A 6,957-nucleotide genomic window follows, 5' to 3' on the forward strand; every position below is an offset into this window, starting at 1 on the left:
GCAATCTTGGCAAAATAAGTGTGATGGGCAGACCAAAAGTGAACATCCATGTATTTAAGTAGAATTGATGGCTTTTAAAATCTAATCTATGCCTATGTTTGGTGTTGTCTCCCACTATTCCTTGCTCCCCCTCAACTTTGTCTCTATCTGTCTTTAGTTATAAAAGCTTACACACTATTGTACTATTATATGCTTCCATGCCTCTGTGTCTCTGGTCATGCTATTGTCTGTGTTTGGAAGATTTTTCCCCTCTTCTCTATCTTTTGAAATTTTATTTATCCTTCAAAGCTCAGTTCAAATATATCTTTGGTAACACTTGTTATTTGTGTTGTTGTTCAGTCACTCAGTCATATCTTTGCAACTGCATGGACTGTGGCACACCAGGCATCCCTGTCCTTCGCTATCTCTTGGAGTTTACTCAAACTCATGTCCATTGAATCAGTGATGCTTTCCAACCATCTCATCCTCTGTCATCCCCTTCTGCTCCTGCCCTCAATCTTTTCCTAGCATCAGGGTCTTTTCCATGAGTCAGCTATTTGCTCCAGCCCAAAGGACGGGAGCTTCAGCTTCAGCATCAGTCCTTACAGTGCATATTCAGTTTTGATTTCTTTTAGGATGGACTGGTTTGATCTTTTTGCTGTCCAAGGAACTCTCAAGAGTCTTCTTCAGCACCACAATTCAAAAGCATCAATTCTTCAACGCTCAGCCTTCTTTATAGTCCAACTCTCACATCCATACATGACTACTGGAAAAACCATAACTTTGACCGTACATACCTTTGTCGGTATAGTAATGTCTTTGCTTTTGAACACACTGTCTAGTTTTGTCATAACTTTTCTTCCAAAGAGCAAGCATCTTTTAATTTCATGGTTGCAGTCACCATCTACCGTGATTTTGGAGCCCAAGAGTCTGTCACTGTTTCCATTTCACAAGTTAGAATCAATTGTTTACTCTGTGCTAATTTAGGCATTCAGGTTACACTTTATTGGAAAATCACAGTCTTAGAGATTGTTGTGTATATCTTCAGCCATCAGAAGATTAAAGAACAGGAAAAAAAGTGTCTTAATTATTTTATATCCTCTAATTTGTGGTGATACCCATAATCAGCTAGGTTTGTTTCACCCCTGCCCTTGTATAATTTTTTTTCTCTGCTTTCCATTCCCACCTTTTAAATTATAATCAAAGTAAAAAGCATAACTGTTATGGACAAAATATCAAGACAAGTCTTCTAACCACACTTTTTCATCAGATTGCCACCAATAAACAACCCATATGAATATTTTGGAATCACTTCTAATCCTAATGCTTTGATCCTAATAAACAGTAAGTATATGAATTGAATTTGATTAAAGTAAAAAGCTGCTCGGTCTCTCTTAAAATAATCTCACTGGCCCACAACTAATCATCTTACTAGTTAGGTGGCAACTTGTTGAAAATTAAGGTTTTTAAGTAACAAATGTTTAAAAAAGATTGTAGGATGAGGGTATAAAAGTGGACTTAATATGGAAACATTATATAAAATATAGAATTATTTTACATGTGTGTCTAAATATCAGAAATAATCACTTCTCAAGAATAAATGGATTAAATATCATACAGAAAGTAATTACAAAGGTCAATTTTTTTAAAATAGCACAGTTGTAATCAATATAATTAGCTCTGTGACCATACCTACCACTGTCTTTTTAAAGAACTATGACTACTGGATCACAACCAAGTTTGTCAGCTGAAGTCCAGCTGCAGAATTCGTCTCTCATAACTATATGAGAGGGAGAAGAGGACTGCCTCATTTTCAAGCTATAGGTTGAGACCACAGTGTCATCTGGAATATAATAAAGTTTGTAAATGAGTTCATTTTATTTGGATATCACTTAGAAAAAACAAATATGAAACCAGTGATAATGTATTTTCTGATATATTTCAGATTTAAGCCACAATTAAAAAGGGTAGCTGTAATGCTATATAAAATAATTTTCCTGCTTATGTCAGATAGTCCATTTAGCTGTCAAAAATAATCCCACTTGACCTATATATATATATATATATAGTGGGATTATCTTTTATTATTATTTTATTTATTATTTTGATTATTTTATTATTTATATATATTTCATCCAGTTACAGATTCTCATAGTATAAGTATTCCATAAAAAGGATAAAGATTATCACATCATAATTTTAAATTTAATGATTTAAATCATCTTTTTCCTTTTTGGCCTTTACTTACATATGATTTTTATAAAAACTGTAATTTAGCCTATGGAATAGTAAGAAATAACAGTTTCCAGTAAATGTACAGTTGGGATATTTTAGTTAGCTTTTTTAATTTTAACTTCTAGGTTCATTCCTAGAATTGAAGAAGACATTTTTTCATGTTATATATTTGTTCATTGTTTTTTATCTTTAGGTTTTTATAAAAAAGTTAAACAATAATAATATTTGACGTTTAGGCATGTAGATGCAAAACATGGCATTTAAGGCCTTCAATGTATCTGCCTACCTTACCTTATTAGCTAAACTTTCTTCTACCGTTGTACCATAACAGGATGACATAGTTATATTGACCTTTTCAGATTGCTGAATTGTCCAATAACAATGTCTTTCACTTACTGATATCATGTATTAGTCACAGAACCAAAGACTGTTTTGTACTGTAATGAAAATCAGCATAGAATAGTTTAGACTTGTAGACATTTGGGTTCAAATGCCCGTCCAATCCTGTAGCACTTATGCAACCATGGCAAGTTACTCAAATCCTTGTGCCTCATTTACTTCATGTATGATTTAATGATAATAGTACTTAACTCACAGAATTTTTTGAACAAAAATTAATTAATATTTGAAAAGCTCTAGACAAATTGTAAGTGCTCAATAATTGTTAATTGGTATTTTAGCCCTAACACTGTCACTAAAATAATGTGGAGCATCAGGCAAGTCATTTACCTTGTCAAGTGAAGATAATGCACATTCCCGAATTAGTTATTAAGCTCGCTGTAAGTGCAAAGTTTAAAAATTTTAGTATTTTTAGTATTTATGTATTAACTTAAAAGGATTTTGCAAAAGGAATGATCTTAAAGGAAATGGAGTAGAGTTAAGGATGTACCAAAATTATGGGAAGAGAAGAAAGAGAGAATAAACCAAAATACTGACTTTTCAATATTGAGCTAGGAATTCTGCTAACACTGAACAGAATGTGTGACACATACAGACCAAAATTAATGATGTTTGTAAGACACAGAAACCTGAAAAATATTATAAACTTACAATAGGGCAATTGTTTTATAAAATGCATTCTGGTAAGTACTCAATAAATACTCATTATTATAAATACATATCTTCTGAACAATCTTACCTAGTGTGTATAGTTTTATTTCCAGTTTACTAATTGAAGACCAAAAGTTAAGAAAACTTAACTAAATTACCCAAGATCCACAAGACGACTGAAATAATGCAGCACTGAGATGCAAATTGAAGTCTTTTGCAGATAAAGCCTGCATTCCTTCAATAAACTACTTCTCAATTCCAGGAAATCACATCGTGTAAGTCTGTCTGAAGCAATGGTGGAAAACTAGGCTGAAATGGCGAACACATTTCACCAAACACTTTTAAAAGATTATGCTTCTTTTCCATTAAAAAGAAGTAGAACATATGGTTCAGGTGGCCAGACAAATAAGTGGTAATTGTTTCATCAATATCCTAGAGAAGGAAGTTGAATAATTAATAGAAACTAGAAAAACATTAACAATTCAAGAGTGAGAAGAATTGACATTATCTACTGTTTGTTTGTATAAGGTCAACTATGTTTTATATTGTACTATATTGTATATTTAGAATTCTTTTTGTTTCTTGAATTTATATATTTATTTATTTTGCATTTTATTTATTTATTTTTAATTTATTTTAATTGGAGGCTAATTACTTTACATTATTGGATTGGTTTTGCCATACATTGACATGAACCTGCCCCGGGTGTACATGTGTTCCCCATCTTGAACGCCCCTCCCACCTCCCTCCCCATCCCATCCCTCTGGTTCACCCCAGTGCACCAGTCCCGAGCATCCTGTATCATGCATCGAACCTGGACTGGCGATTCGTTTCACATATGATAATATACATGTTTCAATGCCATTCTCCACAGAGTCCAAAAGGCTGTTTTATACATCTGTGTCTCTTTTGCTGTCTCGTATACAGGGTTATCATTATCATCTTTCTAAATTCCATATATACGCGTTAGTATACTGTATTGGTGTTTTTCTTTCTGGCTTATTTCACTCTGTATAATAGGCTCCAGTTTCATCCACCTCATTAGAACTGATTCAAATATATTCTTTTTAATTGCTGATTAATACTCCATTGTGTATATGTACCAAAGCTTTCTTATCCATTCGTCTGCAGATGGACATCTAAGTTGTTTCCATGTCCTCGCTATTATAAACAGTGCTGCGATGAACATTGGAGTACACGTGTCTCTTTCAATTCTGGTTTCCTCGATGTGTATGTCCAGGAGTGCGATTGCTGGGTCGTATGGCAGTTACTGGATATGTAGAATTCTATAGGGAATTTCAAGGACTGTTTTGCCACTTGCTTGAACTTTTCACATAGGCTTTAGAAACTAACATTACACTTCACATACATTGGTGAGAAGCAAATTTAATCTATTCTCCTTATATGACACTGTTTTATTTTTATTTTTTTCACTTGTCTTGTGCCCTGGTGCCTCCACATGTGGACTCTTTGTTTCCCGACCAGGGATAGAACCAGGGCCCCCTGAACTGGAAGCGTAGATTTTTAACCAGTGGACCACTAGGGAAGTCCTTAATATTCTTCTTATATTCCCTACATTAGTGAAAGTAGTTTAATGACTGCAATCCACAAACATCAAGATTTCAGTAGCTTACCACAGTACAGTTTTGTTTCTCATTCAAAACTCCCTCAAATGAGTTTCCCTAATCAAAGTGTAGCTCTGTTTCAAACATGATTCAGGGAGCTAGGTCTCTTTCATACTGTGAATGTGATCTCTCATCTTCCTCGATTGGTTTCTAAGATTTAGGGACCATTTCAACAGATAGAATAGCAGTTGAAAAAGTACACCTGGGAGGTCTTATAAGCCTGACCTGGAAGTCTGCAGACTTTATATCATTTCTACTGAACACTCATTGTACATTATATACATTTTAATGTATATATTAATACAATATATATTTCTTTGGCTAGAACTCAGTCACGTGGTTATGTAGCTGAGGTCACTCATCAGTTAGATCCATTAAACTATATCTTGCTTAATAAATAATAAACTGTAACCTACCTTCACTGATCAAGCTCGCTTTGTTTTCACAAAACTGGACATACTCCAAGCCTCAAGTAGCCTAAACAATAATATGTACACCCAAGTTGTTTTTCAAGAACCCAGGGTCAGTTGGGTGCAGCTTGAGCTCCACTCATTTAAGACTGATTTGGATAACTGACCCTTCAACACAAGCGTCTGGTCAGTGACCTTTTGACGTCAGAGAGCCAAAAACTCCACCCTCACAACACATCTATGTCGCCATTTTCTGACCATGCATCCTGTGAAGAAGGCTGTGACTTAGTTGCACCTGCACAGGACAAAGATTACATCACCTTTTTCTTATTTCTAATCACCTTTGCTTACATTCCTCATGCCTCATACCACCTGATTCTTTATCTCATAAATATCCAGCCCCTTACCTTCAGTGAGGCAGACTTGAGACTTTTCTCCTGTTTTCTTGTTTGGCTGCCTTTTTTTTTCATATTTTATTTTATTTTATTTCCTTTTTTTTTTTAATTTATTTATTTTAATTGGCTGCCTTATGAATAAACCCTTTTTCTACTACAAGCCTCTGTATCTCGGTATTTGGCTTGCCACACAATGGGCAAATGAACCTAATTTGGCAACAGTTACGCCTATCTACAGTTGAGGATGAGAAAGACAGCCTCACTCTATGCATGGGAAGAAGACTTGGTGACAAACTAGCAAGTCTGAGACATAGTCTCACTACCTGAAAATGATGTCTCATTTTAGAGTTCCACATATCCAGATACATCAAGGACTGTTCTAGATGCAATCTTCTTAAGTTTTTGAGTTCTTACAGCATAGGTGTATTTTTTGCCATAGGTGAGCCCTAAACAAGTTTGTAGGGTTTTGTTTTGTTTTCATTTTACATTGCTCCAAAGGAGCTTAGTCTAAAGGCAAAATAATTAAGAGTGGGATTCAAGGGACTTCCCTGGTGGTCCAGTGGTTAAGACTCTGCACTTGCACTGCAGAGGCCATGGATTCAATTCCTGGTCAGAGAATTAGAATCCCACAAGCCATGTGGTGTGACCAAAAAAAAAAAAAAGAAAAGACTTTGATTCAAGAGAAAACATCACAAGATCAAATGCCATCATGTTTACATATTAACTTCATGAACTTGGGAAGTTGTTTTAACTCTCTGACTTCGTTTTCACATCCATAAAATAATACTCAAAGTATGGTTAAAAGGTACAATTGGTATAATATATTTAAAGCACTTAGAAGAGTGCCTCAATAAATTTTATCAGTTATTTTAAATCTGCCACTTATTATCCATTTGCTTATCTCATTACTTTTATGAAACCAAAACCTCCTGAGGACCATGATCATGTATTTCCTTTATGATCCTATGCATTCTTAGGCACTGCTCACCTTACACAGTCTTAGGCAATGGTACCTTAGGCAATGATAAGTCATTCAATCGTGTCCAACTCTTTGCAATCCTTTGAACCAGGCTCCTCAGTTCGTGGAATTTTTCAGCTGAGAATACTGGAGCAGGTTGCCATTTCCTTCTCCAGGGGATCTTCCCAACCCAGGGACTGAACCCTCATCTAGTGCGTCTCCTGCATTGCAGGTGGATTCTTTACCCTTTGAGCCATTGGAGAAGCACCTTAGGAATATCAGGCAATCAAATATTTGTTGGATAA

The sequence above is a fragment of the Moschus berezovskii genome, chromosome 5 (assembly GCF_049115385.1).
Source record: "Moschus berezovskii isolate FMDL1 chromosome 5, NW_MosBer_1.0, whole genome shotgun sequence".
NCBI lineage: Eukaryota > Metazoa > Chordata > Mammalia > Artiodactyla > Moschidae > Moschus > Moschus berezovskii.